A 21,193-nucleotide genomic window follows, 5' to 3' on the forward strand; every position below is an offset into this window, starting at 1 on the left:
GTCATACTTTTATTTGGTTTAGGACAGGTATCAGAATGTCGGGTTTGGGGCTCAGATAACCGGATATGTAGAGAGAGCAAAATGATGAAAGTAAAATACGAAGTTGTTTTGACGAGAAAGACAAGAAAAAAATCTATGTACTATTTCACTTCAAATGAGATTTTAAAATATGAAGAAAGTCTACCTTTTTATACTTATTTCTTCATGGATGTGAAAGTAAGTCCTGGCCCCGGGAACACAAAGCGATCTTTGGCTTAAGTAAAAATTTCAATCATTAACTTTTGTATGTTACTTTCCGTTATTTTAGCTGAAATTTGTTTTAGAATATCTTACCCAGAATTTACGTTGTCAAGCAATAGTTTGACCTTGTCACGTGAGAAATAACAATTTTAAACATATAAGAGATGTTGAGCTAAGTCTAAAATCACTTCGTCACCTCTGGGCCTGGTTAATTCATCTACATGATACACGTTTTCAAATGAACGAACAACTTTCACATGACATCTTTCGGTGCGTTTTGTTCAGCCTACCACAAAAACATTTATTTGAGTTGGAAAACATCAGTATTTCCAGGAGCTTATTGAACTTTCATTAAGATATGTCGTGGAGTTGTAGACAGATAATCGTAGACAATAAGGCAAATTGATTGAATGAATGATGTAATGAATGACTGAGTGGAATTTATTCGTGATTTATGTCGCGGACCGAGTTATAAAAGCACTCATACCATCGGATGAGCTTTTCCGCTCAGCCTTCGATTCCGTCCTACCCATCAGAAACCTGTTGGCAATCACTGCTGAAATACAGCGCATATCTAGATATTTACTCTCAGCAATAACCTCATCAGACGCTCCGGAGTTGACTTAGGTGGTATCCTCCGTATAGAAACACATGTGTATATAGAGAGCCGAATTAACCAGGGAGCATATACGATATGGAGTCTTACGAGGCACGAGTTTGTATGTTTACATGGAAGTCCATTGAACACGGTTTAGGTTGGGAAGAAGCACGTGTGCGCGGTGCTATGGGGGACACCCTATCCCTCTTAACAATGGTTCTATCTGCCTGGGTTAGGGTGCGTGTTTATTTACCCATATGTAATCCTTTCGTCATTTCTTCGTATTTCTGCTAACAGACAGAATAGTACAACCCCAGCAATCCAGCGCCTCTAAGCATTTCCGTATGTCTTCTGTTCACCAAAACATCGTTTCCCATTTTTTTTCAATTTTCCATCAAAATCTCCTAAAACGTGTTAACAACTATAGATAAAAAGTTCTTGTCTCTATTTTTTAGAAGCTGTCGATAGAAATACAGATTGTCATATACGATAGTGCGGAGGCGGTATTGAAATAAACACGATGGAGTTGCGCAGCCACAGAGGAGAATGCTGCCAATAAAGGTGAGCGGTAGGGATGAAGGGGGAGGGGGGAGGGGACTGCGTCTAACTACGGCTGCTTCATTCACCACAACGTCCCGATTTCTCAAAGTTTGTGTCGATTAAACACTGCATAATGTCCCGTACAACCACACTTTGTTCAGCATATATTATAGGGTTAGAAGCATTCAAGCTGTCTACGAACTTACACAGCGGATACATTAGAACAACCTGGTGCACTTTAAACCACAAAGGTTTCCCTAAAATCTGATGTAACATATTGCGATCAGCACCCTGTCTAATAAATAATTCCATGAAATGGTATTCCATGGAACCCGAGGATACGAACTCAGATGAACAAGTCTACCAGTTAGCAAAATAACTACCCTGTGAAACAGTACTCATATGTCAAATTTAATTTATCACTCCACAAAAAATGTGAAATTACGGTATCAAAGCCCTGACATTTAACGATGGGTGATATAAATGTTTCTTAGCAAAATAATTACGGTTTTCAGTTGGATTCATTTACGCTTATCGGGTTTGATAGTATTTCATTCGGATGAATTGACATTCCTCATACACTACTTTTTTTTATATACTACGTGTATGCAATGCAGGGAAAACCCTTTTTCAATATGTATGGTCACGTGACTCAAGTCTCCATATTGTGTGTCCGCCATGTATTCGCCTCAGCAAAGATCCCTTTCGCCGTGTCGGCTCTCCCCGAATTCCCTGCACTTAATCGGTTTACATTGCCATATCAACTCTCAGGCCCGTGTTCTCCTAAATAGTTTACAGTCACCCCCGGGCGACGAAACAAACCATTAACGTGGAAAAAGAAAAAAAGAGAGCATGGCAAAAATTCCACCGTCTAACCATGTCGTTTCCAGCTGACTAAATTGTCTTGTGCTAAGAAACAACAACAACAGACTTCCGGTTCTCATAGTATGACGGAGTGTGCCCTAATTAAGACAGTTCTTAATATTATCAACTTATGGAAATCTAATAAGATATTTAAATATATTTTATCACCATTATGAAACCTAACCAATAAAATGTAAAAGAAAATTGGCTTTTATATACGAAAGTACAGACGAAGTACGATCCAGTTTGCACAAGTTTGCGACGGTTTGTTTTTGTTCCAAGCGACAGTTTGGGCACAGCCATCGGGCCCAACAAAGATAATACACAAAACGTCTTGAGAAAAAATGATGCATGAGTAAATATATAAACACAAAATGTGCGCCAAGTATACCAATCAGGCATGCATTCACTTCGTATAATAGCCTTTATTCTGGGCTAAAAAAAAAAAACACTACTCCACTGACAGCTTATGCATATAATCGGGAACACAGTTTTTGGGTTAAAACTGGGAACATGCGTCACTAGATTACTCATTTTCGCACGTTTGCAAAGTGTTTATTCAACCGTATTCTGAAGGCATTTTTTTGTGTTTGACTGATAAAATTATACGTTTTCAGAAGCCCTGAAACTGACCAACCAAGAGTGTAGTTTTGTGTCCAAAATAAAATTTAAAATGTGCATAAACTGCATTGAAAGTTGATCTTTCATGTGCGAAAAAGTTGACGAATTAGGACAAAGGTCTATTATGTGGTATAACTGTATCTCACTAGAACAAAGAGAGTTCCAAGACCAAATTTTTGCCTCTAAAAATGTGAGGTGCTAACAAAAGATATTTTCATGACATCAAACCCCGTTCCTTTCATATGCCCTAAAAGTGCGAAATCAAACGTTTTTTGTTCTACATAACAGTAAGATAGTTTAAGGGTTTTCTTAAAGATTTCTACAACAGGTGTCTATGGACCAAGCTATAATGATTTTAAATGTTTCCTCAGTACTAATTTTGCACAATATAATATTTGGGAAAAAAGAAATTTGATCACGGTATGGGGCCAGAATATTGATTATTATCCTTATTCTAGTGTAGGTGGTATGATATAGATATCAAGGAGGCATACTGTATGTATACATATATGGTATCACATCAAAAAGTAAATGATACACAGGTGTATATTATATAGGTAATTTGAGAAAATAATATGCACATGGCCAACCTTATAAAACTCATTTGGTGACTAGTTTAGTAATTATAAAACTTTTTTTCAGGTTGAACAACAAATGTTTTAGAGGTACACATCTGACGGATGTTTCAGATATGCTTTACTTTCTTTGTGAAACAGTACAAGAGACAGTATGTGAGACATTTTCCATCTTGTAATTTAAGTACGCTGGCTGATGAACTCATAACAATGTATATTATATATTTCAGTGGTTTATTATTATTATTTCTAAGATACCATTTCTAATCGTGAATGAAATATCGAAGTTTTCCCCATTCACAAACTGCTACATAAATTGCCTATTCAGGATGTTCTACGACAAATGAACCACGAAAGTGAATACTGGTCCAGTCAGAATATCCAACGATCTACATTGTTGTTCACATAAGTCTCTTCATGCCAACCATCTACGAGCCACTAAAAGTTTCCAGACTTTGTACATTTTCTCTCTCTCTCTCTCTCTCTCTCTCTCTCTCTCTCTCTCTCTCTCTCTCTCTCTGTGTGTGTGTGTGTGTGTGTGTGTGTGTGTGTGTGTGTGTGTGTGTGTGTGTGTGTGTGTGTGTGTGTGTGTGTGTCTTTCTGTAATTTGACATTGGCAAAGAATAAAATATACTTGCAAATATACATATATGATATCCAGTAGGCCTATTCAAGACTTGTGAGTACACAAACACAAATGTCCAAAGATAAGAAAAAAATCGCTCAAAATATATATTTACAGTTCGGTTTTGATATGTTTGCCTAGTTGGGCATAATGAAATTAAATTTCTTTCAGCAATTCAATAAAAGCTATACAGCTTCCAAAATCGGGATCGGTGGGTGGGAAACTTTCAAGTCATCAAAACTGACTTTGTTTCCACGAACTTTTCTTTTTTTTTAACTGAGTTCATTTGTCAGGGGATTTCGTCGAACGAGTGAAAAATGGCGTAGCTATCCATGGTAATTAGCGAAAGGGTGTTGAGCGAGTTCGGACGGCGGGGCTTCCCCTTGTAACCAGTCACCAAGCCCCGCGAGAGGTCCGCTTACGGCGGGACCCGTCCGCCGGCCGACAGACACCGCGCGCGACATAGTTTCATTTCCTAGCACTTGTGACACCAGTGCAGAAGCCAACGGAATCACAAAAGCACATATTTGCCGTAGACGTGACTGGTTAGAGTTGGCCGGATTGATGGCGGGAGGGTTGCGGCGGCAACTAGTACGCCATGGGACCGCTTAATTCTTTCTCCCATACCGAGTTGTTATAGTGTAACGACATTGTCCCATTCCGTAAATCTCCACTTTGACAAGTTTTTAACAAACCCGAGATTTTCCAGCCACAACTGTGTGCGCGACAAACACCACTGTTCACGAAAGTATATCCATAAACAAGGAGATGGGGCTGTAGGTATTCCTTAAGCACTTGTATTTTCGTGAAAAACGTACCCAGATCCATCCTCAAGGTGGAAGAGGAATAAAATGAATCATTTATAAAGTCATCCGATTGATAAAACAACAGATTGAATTGTTTTGTGAATCTTTCCAGCAACTGAAAAAATGAATCCATGTTGCGCAGCACGCGACAATCCCACAGGTCGCATCGTCCATCACAAAAGATCCTTGATAAGAGAGTCATACATTGTTCGAGATCCCATGGTATTCGTTTTTTCCTCACACATCCTTGAAATTGAACCCTTGAACAACGTAACAGAAGTATTTTTTTGTTCACACAATTGTTACTTTGGCAAATTTTCCAACATTGTTCACCATTCTTTCGTCGCATTGTTGTTCACATTAAATGATGTTCCGTTCGCCACATTCTACAGAATTTTTCTTTTCCACACTACATAAATTGTTTTTATAAGGCTCAGTGATAGTCCCTTCACAAATGTTCCATAATTAAACGTTATAATCCACGAAGTATTCCACACAACGTATCCATGTTGATTCAAATCGGCATTAATGAAATGATGCAAAACATAATGAAACAGTTCCCTAATGAAAGACTGAGAGAAATCGTGCATAGTGTAGGAAGCGTCTATGACAGTCAGACATATGCTTTGTCGCCGTTACATTATTTAAAGGCAACTTACTAGAATAAATATGTAACTACGGGTACAAGACACTGCTAATGGTATAGTAGAATAAGAGAAAATTCTGCATTAACGACAAATTCAGTTAGACAGAAACTAAAGCAGACTTAAAGTAAATAGTTCATACGTCAGCCTTATTGTATATGTGTATAAAATTAGTACATGTTACGAATGACGACTGGCGGATTACTTGAGGATGGTTGGTTTATCGGAGAAGTTGAAGAGAGAATATGTATCAAATATTCTGATTTTGTTCTCCCTTGTCGCTGAATATCGGTACCTAGACCCTATGGACTGAGCTTTAGCAGTGTACACGTTGTTGTTGTACGCCTGACGGCCGTTGAGGGCACGGTACCTTGTGCGCGGTATTGGTAACTCGCCCGGCCTCGAGGACATCTTCGGGCGGAACGTGGGCCGAATATCGGCGAAACCACGTCGCTTTGTCCAGGCAGCGCAGTCAGCCTGTCGGGTCAACCGCAAAGTACCGAGGTCAACCATATACATGACCACATCTGACCTGAGTATTAACTACATGGAGAATTCATCGGACACACCTAAACAGCTATACAGTTTCTGAATACACAGGAAATATTTAAAACATGAAGGCAAATTCTATGGCCGACACAGCATCTCCAGGCTGAATAACATATAGGCCTGTCCGTTCATATAGCCAAATTAGGCAATGTTCTTTAATGTCTTTTTCAAATTTGTAACTTTACAAAATGAAATATTTAATAAATGAGTATAAGATTAATGGACTTGTAGATTTGTCGTAGATGTATATAAATATATTAAAATAGTCCGAACGGTCAATGAACAAACTATATACTAGCTTCAATATACTATATACTAGCGTGAACTACATCACAAACATTATTTTCACAACACCTGCATTTGTAGTCAGTGTAACTTAATAATTCAAAAATCTCAACTTGAATTGCTTTGAGATTAGATACGGATGCATATAAGGGTTTATAATATACTAGGCAAATATCACCGCGGACTAAAATACCAACAGTAACTGTTGACCTGACAAAGTTGGATTAACAGCAAAATATAAATAGTTCAAATGCACCCCAAAAAATTATATCGCACCGTCAATGCATGAAACAGTGTACAACGTGCTGTAAAAACACGGCCTGCTAGTGTCACTTTATATATTTATCTATACAGATATACCCAAGTAAATATGGTGCGACTTACGTTAAAAGTTAAGCCGCGCAGGCCGGCATGTGTGTGGGACTACACACGTGCACATTCATCAAATGTAAAGCACCCGGTAACGAGTAAAGTGAACCAGGTAGCAAACGTGGATTAATGTAACGTAGGCTACATGCAACAGGATGAGAATGCAACAGGGCGAGGATCGAAGAATAGGGACAAGGGGAGGGGGATACGGCATCAGATAGGATAATCCGGGTACAAGGGCTAGGTAGGGCATCCACGTGAAGCCCCCCCCCCCCCCCCTCCCCCAGGGTATGAGGACAGATGTGGGGTAAAGGACAGTAGAGAGACAAGTGCCCGTGGGGTGATGTCGAGCACGTGTTGAAGGAAGAAACAGTAATAGGGTATATCGCAACAATGCCAATATACAAACGAGCAAAAGGAAGTGCCACTCTCAGAGATCCCCGATATACCGCAACTAATCAATACAGATCAATAACTGATGATGACTGTCACAGCAAAAAGTAAAGGAAGAGATATTCCGTGTATACATCTCACATATGCCTATACAATAATTCGCCTGCAATGCAAGTAAAATATTGTAGCAACATAAACTACAGCCCTAGCTAGACCAGTATATAATTGACTATCTTGCACTGTATACGTAGCTTGCAAATAAGTTGTAGATATTTACCTTCAACTGATACTCTAGAGTCCGGTTTTTTAAAAGATTCGTCTGGCAATTCCGGGTTTTTGGTAGGTCCCCTCTGTGGATCCAGCGTGGTTTGCCTGCCAACGGCCAGCTCACATGGAGTTGAGAAGCAAGCGGGCACTACCGGTACACAGCGAGCTACTCCGACGATGTAACTCGGTCGCCAGTACCATCGTAAAGTATATATTTCACTACCATCGTAACTCAGGTCTTCGGGAACAGCCAGTGACGTCACGGCAACATCAGTTCTGACGTCACTACATTTCAATGCACATTCCAGATAATTTCCTCCGATGTAACGGCGCCTCCGATTGGTCGCCGCTTAATTTGCGCGATGGTTGGTTAATGTTTCCTATCGTCAGCCAGAGCCGTCTCCAAGCGGGCACGTCACCGCTCTCACTGACGCACTCATGCAGATTTCTCCCTCTCAGAATAGACGACTCGGCCATCCTCGCTTTCTGTCGCCTATCCGTGGCCTGGCCACAGAGCCCGCAATTCGATCAGCATCAGTCTTTGTGATCGGCCCGCCATTGTTGTCAAGGGCGATATACTGCGTATCTGGAGCATTCTGCTGTCGCAATCCAGGCTGCTAAATTTAGCCCAGGTCTGTCATTACTGTCTCCATTTGGCATCGTCTTTTGAAGGCAAAGATGCGGGTGTAAGAAAGAATATGCAAATAAGACTAAATTTACCCAGGGAAACTATATAAGAGGTAAGATACCTAGCAATTAGCGACTTGTGCCATTTTTAGCCGTGTCAGTTCTGTCTTAACACCACCTACCATTTTGCTAGTGTATTATAGAGCTATTTGGACACTTGCTACTGGGAAACAATTGCAAAGGTTCACGCTGTGTTTTGTTGAAATAAAAGACGGATAAATAAAAACCAAGGCATGAACAGTCCCCACCTTTCTTCCCGTTAGTTTGTTCTCGTGTACCATATGCTTACAACTCAGAGCCGTATTTTATTGGAAAAACAAAATTTCATAGAAATATCTTCGTATAAATGCACTGAATAAGATGCATTCTCAATATAAAAGGTATTACAGCTTTGCACAATATGCATGTACTTCATCCTATAAGCCTATACCGATGCATTTTGACAGCGCATTGCTTCTTGGCGAAATACATACGTACATGCGCGAACACAAAGGTTTGTTCTTGATCACATATGAGAGCAAGAGCATTGATTATTACACAAATAGCATACATGGGAACACGCCGTCGTGTCCTCAGTGCTGCATCTCTGGCACAATCATCATAGGACTTGATGCTGTAGCAAATTAACCATGATGATGTGCAAAATTCAAAACGAAAAACCGTTGGTCAATTTTAAAATCTCTTAATTTTCACCGTTACAAACTCAGGTATTATGGATATACTGTGTATATACCCGATCGTTCGGCATGCACTACATCGTCTTACTCATGCCTTGTGTTTTCTGTATGATAAGGCAGATCGATTCGCCTCTTCGCGGAGGTGGACAAGGCTATCGCTGTACATCTCTACGGTCAACCACAGATCAACGCCCGCCCTGGCAGAGCCCTTTCCCAAGGCGGAGTGTCAACGTACAGAACGATCGTTCCTACCGTAAGCCCTCATCCTAACCGCCTAACACATAGGGCCTATATTCAACCTGAATTAACTCAGGTGTTTACTTTAGCATTAAACAAAGGTGCACTAAGTAAACAACGTTCAGGTAGGTCACAGTCGACTTCGCCAACAAGTATTTCAATTTAATTATAATCCTGAACATTTAGTCGCGGTGGCCTAGACAATTCGATTCAAGGACGAAAGTTACCTGTTGAGCACATTCCAAAAGCTTTCCTGAAATAGGTGAAAATGTCTTCTTTTTGTTTTAAATCCAGGAAAGTAACATTTTAGATATAGGCCTATAGAAGATATTAAAAGATAGAGATGTAGGAGGAACACCTTGGGTTGGAACTGCATTATGCAGAATGGCTCATTGAGGTAAAAATGAAAATTTACATGTATTGAAATAAATATTGAATATTTCGACGTACATATCTTAAATCAACTTTGAAGTAGTGACAACGTCAAAGGCAACACACACTTTCATTATTTGATGCTAGAGGCAAAGCTATTTTGGTCGAATGACCAACTTGTTTTTTTTTTTTCTCCCAAAAGTAGGACCGTTTCAGTATTAATAATTTAATACCATGAAAATACTCTTGTACGCGGTGAAATATAATTTAAAACAGGTTGCCAAACGGCAGAAGAAAGAGAAAAAATCCAAGCATTTCTTAACCGGTTAATAGGAGAGCATCTATAATAGTCTTATAATCCTACAATTGATTCTAGTATCTCTAGTTAGTATCTATGAGGTTTGTTTTCCTAGGTGTATTTACCTTAATGATTCATGTGAAAACATATCATATGACAAGCCATGATCTGTTAGTGACCCGATTTTAGATGCGCGTATACTGTATTTAAACACTGGAGAGTGATAGTATATAAGCATTATACATACACATGTAGATTCATAAAAGATCAACCAATCGATACCATATCACTTTCGAAGTCTTAAAACACACGCGCCATTTTCGAAACGTAAACCGAGCACCACTCAGAAAAACATTCTGAACGATATAAGATAACAAGAGTTCGTATAAAACTCTACAAGCACTTATAATATATTCACGATTTATTCCTGCGATATGTACAAGGAAATGAAAACGCACACCAATAATATGCAAAGTATGGAAGCTAATCTCAGCCATCTGTTCACAGAGTGTCATAAACGGGCAAAGCTGATTAACACTAGACATTGTCATTATAGATGCTGCGCTGCCGGAAAGACACAGCCCGTGTAAACCCTTTTATTACCAATTGGTATACAGATGTACGGGACATAATATGGGATATGGTAAACATTAATATGAGAGAGAAAAAAGCTACAATAAAAAAATGCCAGGATTATAGTAAGCCTAGATAAGTCTTTAGCAACAGGAGGGTGTGAGCATCAACAGGAAGCTATACGAATAAAGCAAGGTGTCAATGGTTTTCATAAAATATATGGAGAATGGTTAACAGCGCAGTGTGGGATACGAAAGCTTTCTCGCCAAAGTCAGGTATGAAGGGATTAAGAGAATTAATATCACAACCACTGACAGCAATGGAGTATAATATAAGGCTGGACACCATATAGGTACACGCATGCTCACATGACTGTTTCAGAAAGCTATCAACAACACTATATGCCTCCTTCCTGTGGACTTCACCTCTCAAAATGCTAAAGTTCACCTATAAAGTTGACATAATGTTTTGTATTACACTTGTACGGTATGTTCGGAACATGTGTGTTTAACACATCCATTATGAAGGTGCGGCAGGTAAAACAACGAAGGCATCCGACAGAGATATATGATGTGGCTTCGAGAAGTGGTTTAATTTTTTATATGCCACGTGTTATAAAGCATCGCAATCCAGCAGTAAACCTCAAAGTACATATTCGTATATCCATGTGGATGAGCCCCGGTCAAAAAGTCAACCACATCTGTATTATCATGAAAAGCACTTCTATCATGCTGTTGGTCATTGTACAAGTTCCTCATAAACCAAAAGCTTCTTTGTTAACCAGAAAAACCAAAGTGAGTTTCGCTAAGGAAACGACGTCTTTCGGCGATTTAAAGGGCTGAAACCTTTGAACCTTTTAATTCCTGTTGACTTATGGATTTTGTAATGGTCATTAAACATTCATAAATATGAATGCTACCTTGCGAGAAAGAGAAGTATGTTTTCAAGAAGATTTGACCTAAAACAGAATAGGTCTAATAAAACAACTCCAAGCAGAAATTCGGATATCGAGCTTTCTTTAAAGAAACCTTCATATAAAAGCTTTTTGGAATGTTTGCCAACGTACATTATAAAGGTACAAGAAAGGTGAAAATCAATTAAAAGAAAAATTAATAATACCTATTAATTAATAAATCCTTACCTCGTGATGGTGCCACACGTACATCCCAATGCGTAAAGTGAACAAATAAATCCAAGAATGCAGCGAGACTACATCTAAAACATCCAAACGATTTCAAGGCGAGGGTGATAGTCACCGGAGAGATACGTTGAAGAAGAAATAAATAGGCAGAGTTCGGTCATTTATAGCCGAGTATTACTTTATTTACAGCATCAAATGGATGTCAGCATATACGTATGCACTACCTCACTGAACCTAACACAAATCGCCGCGCGACACTATTTTTGGGTCGCCCTTATAAGGCCATCGACGTCACTCTACTGTACTATCGATTAATAATTAACCTGGGTGAAAATTCTGTGAACGAGCCAATGTCGTCAGTGGGTCACGTGATCCCCGGCTTCCCAGTTCCTTGCCGTGGGCGAATCCAGTCGCTAGTCTTCAATTAGAAGTTTGGGACGCCACAAAACCAATGACGTCACAGGCCTTCGCACGCGCCATCCCCTCGGTATCGATCGGTTCGAGAAGTAGGTCACGAGGAGCTAGCTGGTGTCGGGGCCAAGACTAGGGCGTCTGCAGAGCGGCATGCGACAGGCTGGCTGGAATGGTTATAGCAGCCGGCAAAACCCTTACCTCGGCTCAGTGTGCCAGGCCTAACCTAGAAAACTCGGTGCCTCGATCGATCGATGGCGAACGAAGAGCAATCTATCCATTATTTAAAATACACTGGCGACTGACGTAGTCCTCCAAGACAAGCGGGCCTTTGTGGCTCTGACGTCATGCTCGCGATATAAAACAGAGTTAGAGAGCGCGGCGGGGTTCTCACGTCACCGCCTGTACTGACCCAGAGTCCAACGCACAACCGAGCACCTAACTCCCATTAAGCTGCCCAGTTGACACATTACCCAAGCTCTCTGGTGTACAACTGCGCTATTTCCGATACGGTGCCAGTGGGTAAGTGGGTCAACGTGAGGGAGGTGTGGGCAGGACAAGGACATCTGGCCTCGGGGACACGCCGACGATCTTAGACAGTCTGATTGATGGAATGTGTGGGTGACATTTGATAACATTTACCAATGTAGGCGTTTGCTTCGAATATAAGCCCAAATCATTTCTCTTCGGATACGAAATCGGACTTCGCCATTTAAGAGACATCAATACTGACTGGTAACTTCGCTATGTACCTTTGCAGTGAATTGCTTTCCCATGTTAATTGTTTATCAGAGAATCAAAATATTTTGAGAGAAAAATAAAAACAGTTGCTGTTTGAAAAAGTTGGCTTGGCTACAGCTGACCAGTTCCGAAGTAATAAATGTTTGTCATTGTAGTTGACAAAAACCCCTTCATTTTCCCACACGAGTACTCAATGACCACTGGTGGCATTTTTTACTATTGTAGCCTGATCGTGTACCATCTGTCTACTTTTTTTCTTATCTTTCTCTGTTTTCCTTTTACAGTTTTCCGCAAGATCTGGACACATTTCTGCTTGATTGTATACAAAACCAGAGAATGGTAAGGTACCATCCAGTTCATTTACTTATTTCACCTGTGACTCTAATACTAGCCGGCATTCGTTGTTATTATCTACTTTTTTTGTCTTATCATTTTCTTCTGTCAACGTTGCAGCGACTGCAGTTTTCGGAGATATTTTCATACCCATCATAATGGGATCGCTGTCCACATTATTGATTAATAAGGCTTGTTTCTTCCATTTACAGAGTAATAACAGTGTGTCCATTGAACTGGCGTCTACTTCTGAAGGTTTTTGTTGCATGTGACCAGTCTGGTTAGTAGTGTTACTCTTGTGGAGCTCCTGCTTTAGCTCCTGCATTAAAGATTAACCCTTCTGGAGGATGTGTTAGCATCAATGTTTTCACGTTGTCATCATACGTATAGATATAAACCTGTTAGCATTTGCTATCAACATTGGACCTTTACACCAGGCATGCAGCCGATAATAATGTTGAAAAATCTCAACATGGATCTGGATGGTCTTATTGAAATATCAATAATGTCACCCTGAAAACTGATGGCTTATTTCATAAGTGACCAAAGTAGCTTTTCTTTTGTGTATCTCTTTCTTACCTTACTAAATTTCGTAGTCGTTGCTTTAGAAGTGTATTTTGCTATTATCTGTGTGTCGTGTCCTTCAAGAGTTCGCGTTTGATACCCAGATGTGTGAAATCATATATTTCCCTGCGTTTTTGATGAAACTGGTGGGTCACTTTTGTTTGGTTTTAAATCCAGACTATATATAATTCGTGTGTCTGTACTGAATTCCTTTCTCAGTCATTAGTTTTTTTTTTACAACAGCTAAGCATTTTCACATCACGTGTATATTCGTAATACAGTGTCTAAGACATATGATTGTGTGTCATTTATCTAAAAATTATAAACACAACGGCCAATTTCTTACATCTTTAATAAGGATATAGCGCGGAAATCTTTGATTTGACTGTTAGATTACTATGTACTCTTAGAATGAGGGAATGAATGTTTGGGGTTTAAGGTCGTACTTGACAATTTTTCAGTCATATGACGACGGTGCTATTCAGGTACTATCTGTGAGAACAAATCAACAGCTGGGCGAACCGTACATAAACAGCCATACCTATGTTCTCTGTAAAGTCCCCAAATCCTTAGCAATTTTCTTCCTTCGAGATTGAGATTCGCTTTCAACATTACCTCGGTCATTTCACGGTGATGATCCTTGTAGTAGATCGTTCCCAATGCCAACATTTATAAAGAACTGTTAACAACGCATACTGTGTTTAATGTATACAGTTGTCCGAACCATGGATCTCTTATAGACACAACACGTTTTATTACAGTCTCTTACTTTGGAATTAGGGTAAAGCGAAGCATAGCAAGTATTTGTCATAAAACCATTGGGAGGGTAGCATATATAGTAGGTCATTGCAAGCCACTGGTATTACGATGCATCACGCGCTGATGGTGTATAGCGAGGCTAGCCGGTGATATAATCTATAGAGTACCGGTTCTACCATTGATCACAGCACGCACTCGTGACGTAAACAGTGGCTTATATACACTGACGGATCGATGATTTGGAGGCCGAGCTACCTCCAGCAGCCGTGATCGCCTGCGTTGTATGCCCTCTGCACAGATACATCTAACCAACTTCGTGCCATCAACAATCTGGCGCTGTGATACTGGAAGCGTTCTATGTAGATCTCGTCACTGCATTGAATACTGTTCATACTTGCTTCTCTGTATGAATCCGCCCGAATTTCGTACTGTATATACTTTCCTAGTTCTTAGGTAGTTGATGTTGAACGCTGCGTTGGGAATTGGCCTTGCGATTATAGACATGGTCCGTCCATTTTGGTCTATTTTGAAGCCTGTATTCGTGCACCGTTTATCCACCATTAACTAGACACTCCAGGTTAGTATTTATACGGTTACCAGAAGGCATAGCAGTAAAACCCCCAAGTCCTTTGCCTGCACGAGTTCATGCCCAGAAGACAACCGCCGTTGCTGTTATCTCTATTATATCGTCCAGCTCATATTATCCCAGTGTTTCGGTGTTGCCTTTATACATACAGATGTAAACCAGGTCCAAAACGTAAGCCCCCCACGCCTTCTAACTGCGCGAATCTATGTCCAGAAGAAACAAACCATTGCTCCTGGAGAAATCCTACTCAAGTTCGCCACACCGTTTTTGTTTGGTTTCCTCCACATCCAGGTTTGGTGCAACCAGGTGAATAACTGTATTTAACCGATTTCCAAAACCACTCATCACACAAAAGTCCCCAGCTTGGCTCCACGAATCCAAGTTTAGAACAAAACATCTGTTAATTGCTACTGGAACAGACGTGTCCTAGTCCAACTGTGCGCTCCGGGGTGTCTTTATACCTTTAATTTCTTTCACGTACAATGGCCATCACTGGTTTATTCAAGTAAACTATACCCCTATCTCCACACCCGACCGGCCCTTGACAATGAAGTCGCACCTTCGATTCCAGCTGTCGCTGGGTCGGCCTCAGACTTAAGAGGTAACCGAGGAAATTGCTATGTTTTACTCTGGAGGCCTCAACTCATAAACCTAACCGCTGTGATACATGTAGAAAATTCTTGCTATATTTTGTTTATTTGATTTGTGTTTTACGCCGTACTCAAGAATATTTCACTTATACGACAGCGGCCAGCATTATTGTGGGAGGAAACCGTCCAGATCACCGGGAAACCCCCGGCCATCCGCAGGTTGCTGAAAGACCTTGCCACGTTCAGCCGGAGCGGAAGCCAGTATCAAGTGGAGTTGAACTCAGAGCGACCGCATTGGTGAGAGGCTTCTGGATCATTGCTCCGTGCTGGCATGCTAACCACCTCGGTCCCCGGACAATTCTTGAGCATGGGGGTCAAATACAAATGAAATGAATATAAACAACACGTTAATGTATTGTTAGAAAAACCTTGTGTTATGATACACGTGAATAATTATGATGTGTGCTGATTTATAAATTTGTGTGAAGTCGCCTTGTGTTGTAGTTTTACACTTTAAGAGGAGACTGTGAGTGATCTTTGTTGTCACTGACTTTCCAAAACTTTTCAAACTCTAGACGGTTGTCGCTCTTAAAGCCGCAGCCGCTTGAAGTTTTTTTTTGTCTTTAATTCAGTTTCAACAAACGTATCCTTATCTACCCAAACCGCGTGGAGATAGAATAGCCACTGCTGGTTGTAGTATACCAGTTTCACTGTTACAACAATATCACTTTCAAAATAGATGTATCGAATAACGAAGAGGAATAATCAAAGTCATGGGGGTGGGAAAAGACAAATCTTTATTTTTATCAGACCAGAGTCTATTATCATGGCTTGAAACCGTCTACCACAGAGAGAAACTTGAATGGGTGTTTAACCACCTCAAGCTGGATGAGGTTTAGCCCTCAGGGTTGACGCAATGCCGTTGCCCGTGCGAGCGGTCAGCCGCCCGCTCACGGGGTTTTGTACATATCAAGCCGATGCTGATTCTCCTATCAGAGCTGTCATGGACCGCCGTGTTTTGTTAACAGACCATCTGTTTGGGAGAGCGGTCTCGTGCGGAGATGTGTCGAATACTCAGAGCTATAAGATGTCAATCCGCAGGGAAATTAGCGACTGCTTCAACAACTGAGCCGATCTCTATCGTAGTTAGGACAAGGTTGTCGGCATCACTGCACATGCGCAGCGCGCGAGCCACATTCTGACGTAGGACACGCAGAAACATGGTCTACGCAATAATCAGTTCAGCAGCCAGAGCGCAGCTATTGATTATATGTTTTCATATATGTTTAACGCTCTGTTCACGAATTTTTCATTCATTCTTTTTTTTTTATTTTACCATTTATTTTAGCGCTCAACACTGAATCTACATCTTTTGAGTCCTAACCTTTGGGGGACAAACGTCTTAACCGCTTAGACAGATCCCATCATAACATACATATGAAAATATGCAATAAAACAAGGAATGCATGAATGAATGCTTGGGGTTTAACATCATATTTAACAATTTTTCAGTAGTATGACGACGGGGTCATTAGGGTGTCTTCCTGTGGCAGGACGAGTCCATGCCGCTGAAGTGCTGCCGCCACTGAAGTATCATAACGAATGTACAGATGCCAGACATGATTCCTCACCCAGCCACATTATACTGACACCCGGGGCTAACCACTCATGTTTCCTTGTTCTAACCTCTTTCAAGTCGTTGGTATGACCAGATCCTGATTCGATCCCGGATCTCCCGACTACGACAATTAAATAGGGAGTATACACGATATATTACTGGCCACCACAATAACTATAATTTATGATAAACGTACAGCATAGAGAGTAAAACGAGAACAGCGACGACAGAGTGGTAGCTGACACGTTGTCACACCTAACCAGTGAAATACGACCTCTTGTCAGTTTACCTCATTTAGGGTTTTATTCTAACTGTTCATGAAAATGCTTTAACAGTATAGCGATTACACACTCGCTAGCACCATGGTTATCGTTGCAGTGATGTTAATGGTCTACAATTAATCCAAATGCTGTGTTGTCATCACATTTAACATACAATAACATTAAACCAAGAATCGTCTCCAAAACATTTCAAGATCAATGAAATGGAATTTGAAATGTACGATACCGTGAGTTTTAAATGCACAGTGTAAGTCCATACTGTTTGGAGTGAATCATTGGTCAGATGAAAGAGGACTATCCAAGACTGCACCCGTTCGCAGCCGAGTAAAATCGCATACTCAGTTTGTTAAGCTAGACGAATATAGGGGAGCTTAAAGCACGACTCATCTTGGCTCAACTGGTCGTACGGAGTTGGTCTCAGATGCCGAAAGTAATGCGACTTTAACCATTCAACTACATCCGTCTAGTGACGGAAGACGATAGACAGCATTTTTGTTTCTTTTGGGTTCATCAGCAACTGAAATCTTTCTGCCGCTGTCATTTTGATGAAATGGCAAATTTGCACCTTTCCAAATGAAAACAGTGTAAGCACTTTTAGTATACGTTTCATCTACATTCGCAGCTCCCTCGTTGTCGAGTATTCACCATAAACATGGGTTTTGCTGCAGCTTGTCAGCCTGACATGCTGGAATCTAGTTACCGTGACTAACTCTGCCGATTTAAGCGAAACATGAAATGCTTGGGTTTTAATTCTTAACATGCATTTTGGGATGTTTTGAGCAAAATGGCCTTAAAATACGTTTTTCTGAGGCCTCAGAGGTCATTCAAAAAATTAAGTATCGTTCAACAGTGATACGTGTGAAATCAATTCGGATAGGAGGGGGGGAGGGGGAGCCAAATAATGAGGGTGCTAAGGTGGCCCCGCGTTCTCCCATGACGTTGGCCATTGATGTATAAAATAGAGGAGCTTATTAAAAGATAATAAATATACATCAAAAGAGTTGACTCCCACCACAAAAGATTTTCATAAAAAACTATGGAATTGAAAATCTGACAACATCTCTGCAGTGGAGAGAGGAAAGCTGCAAACGTTTCTTGGCGTGAAATGTGGCAATGTCTAAAACTGAGCAGCCGCACCCTATAATGTAGTAACCAGTCAGCAGCAAAATGTGTGTTTCTACTTTTTCTATGCGGAAAAGCTTAGTTCAGGGAGTGTGAGGAAACAGCGGTAGGAAAAGCTCGCTGGGCCCTGCATTCTCTTCCTCTCCCAATCGCGGAACATTCTGGATGAAGAAAGCAGACCAAGCAGGTAAATGCTGGTATTAGTCATGTTCCGCTCCAGATTAATTACAGGTGTTATATCAACAAAGAGACCAGGTATCTCAGGTGAGAAGGAATCAACTGGCACGTCCCCTGATTCTCAGGCTGCCGCGCTGTGTCAATGTTTACCCGGGCTTAGATATCACCTGATCAATGAGAGCCTCAAATGCACAGGTGCGCCTTTCCCCTCATTCAGAAAACTTACCTGTACGCTATGTTTACTAGTACAGGTGTTTGACCTAAGGGTGGTGAGTGAATTTGCGAGTGATCAGGTTATAACGAAACTTTTAGTGTACATTATAAAATAATAGCCTATTCATTCAGACAATTGGAAACCGAAAATATCTTTATTTTACAGATGTTTAGTAATTTTTATAAGGTATAAGTCTAAATTAGGGGTTAAATGTAAGATGGAATATTTGTACCTGATGAAAAATCGGATAATTGAAAAATAAATAAAACGAACGTTGACTTGTATTGCTTGTAATTCTACTAATCACAAATTGGTTCTTCAGCAGTACGCAATTGTAACACCCAGCTATATGCATACATACCAGATGATTATCTTACTTATTTGCCGTTTCTAGTAACGTATGCAAAAGCTGCATTGGTGAACCATGCATCAATGGTATATGAAGTTACAGTTTTTTTGTGAAATACATAATGTATGAAAGTACTGTTATTTGTGTACAAAAAGGCTACATCACAGAGAGTAAAAAGCAGAGCAGTGACGGTATTGCGATGACTGGCCAATGGTCACACATATTACCGATGAAACCCGGCCTTATATATCAATTTACCCCAGTTAGGTTTTTTCTTTCTAACTGATCACGAAAACTGTTACACGGTAGCAACTCTTACGCCGCTAAACACCATTGCGTAAGCTGAATTAGGTAAAAAAAATTGTAGTGATGTTAATTGCAATTTATTGAACTTCACTGGTCTAGAATTACAAGTTAAATATATTATCTAATTATATTGTACGTGCGTCACATATACAGTATGCGAATATGATGTGACTCCAGTAAGGTTTAGAAAAATACTATATCAGTACGGTAGATACAGTATAATGTGATTAATACATTTGTGTGACACATATACTGCTTGCAAATACTGTAATGTACAGAACCAGTAATGTATGCAAACACTGTTGTTCGTCAGGGGTTTTACTGTATGTATGTGAACTGTTTTGTGATCAACGCCATATGCAAATGAGGACTGCTGCTGTCATGTCATGGGAAGCATACTGATTGGGGGAACTAGGATGTACAAACAGGGGTGAGTAAACAAGCTCAAGCTAATTACTCAAATGTTCGGATGGCGATTAAGGTATCATCCTCAATGACACAGACGCAATAAGATGATTTAAATACAGAGGTTTATAAGTCAAGTTTAAAAGTCGATTTGGTGCTCCAGTTGTAAAGAATCCATATTTTCCCACTTGCATGATTTACTTATTTATTTATTTATTTCATTGGTGTTTTTACGCCGCACTCAAGAATATTTCACTTATACGACGGAGGCCAGCATTATGGTGGGTGGAAACCGGGCACAGCCCGGTGGAAAACCACGATCATCCGCAGGTTGCTGGAAAACCTTCCCACGTACGGCCGAAGAGAAAGCCAGCATGAGCTGGGCTTGAACTCACATCGACCGCATTGGTGAGAGACTCCTGGGTGATTACGCTGCGCTAGCGCGCTAACCAGCTGAGCTCAATTGCATGTGCAGAGAGACTAACAGAATGGGAACCCTTTCCCGCCTAAAGTAATACAGGTCAAAGGTGTCCATTCCCTGCCTTTACGATGATGATTTGCGAGTAAACAGGTTACACAGCACTCATAAACAATGGTCATTCCAGCTTGAACCCGAGTCGCCATTGCGTGGGATAATGTACCCCCGCTAAAATGCCTGTCTATTAGCCGAGAAATTGATGGCTAACTTATTCATTTATTTAACTGGTGTTTCACGCCGCACTCGTACATTTCACTTATACAACAGCGGCATGCATTATGGTAGAAGGAAAGTGAGCAGAGCCCAGCGGTAACGCACGACCATCCGCAGGTTGCCGTCAGACCTTCCCACGTATCACCGGAGAAGCACGCTAACCACCTAGGGCACGGAGGCCTATGATGGCTAACTGATTGATCAGTTAAATAACTCTCTAGACTGATTTAGTACTGTTCACTTCAGTACATGTACTTTGAACACAAAGAGTGGAAAACTTGGTAACTTATGACAGCCCTCTTGTACCTTCCTTGTGTAAATACCGCATTGTCTGCAAAACTAATACCCTGGCGGAAGAAACTGCGTCCGGAGACGTTGAGTTGATCTTGGCGCAGCTTTCACGTACTGAGAACAAGATACCGTCATTAACCAGGAGGTGGGAATTAGAAACATACGTGTGTGGGTTATCAGCACTGGTCATCAAATCAAACCACAATACGAGTGAATAACCCGGACATCGCTTTAAACACGGTCCCCCCCAAAAAACTCAACTTTTCAGGATCCAAAGCAAACAACGTCGACAAACTACTGACGCCATTTTCTTTGGTGAAACCCGGGCGCTAGATGATTTTAATATCTCCCGCATGTCTCAAGGGAAGCCACAGGCTCGTGAAAAGTCGAGAGT

At 40.7% G+C, this 21,193-nt stretch overlaps 1 protein-coding gene across 1 annotated transcript in view; it reads right to left on the reverse strand.

Annotated features, from left to right (window-relative positions):
• The window catches only part of LOC135464634 (probable nuclear hormone receptor HR38), a 36,506-nt gene extending 28,840 nt beyond the window's left edge, over positions 1 to 7,666 (reverse strand). The window contains exon 1 of the mRNA XM_064742092.1: positions 7,387 to 7,666. The gene's annotated coding sequence lies outside the window, so the exon portion shown is untranslated. The remainder of the gene's footprint in view (positions 1 to 7,386) is intronic.
• Between the last annotated feature and the right edge of the window lie 13,527 nt (positions 7,667 to 21,193).

This window comes from Liolophura sinensis, chromosome 4 (genome assembly GCF_032854445.1).
Source record: "Liolophura sinensis isolate JHLJ2023 chromosome 4, CUHK_Ljap_v2, whole genome shotgun sequence".
NCBI classification, from domain to species: Eukaryota; Metazoa; Mollusca; class Polyplacophora; order Chitonida; family Chitonidae; genus Liolophura; species Liolophura sinensis.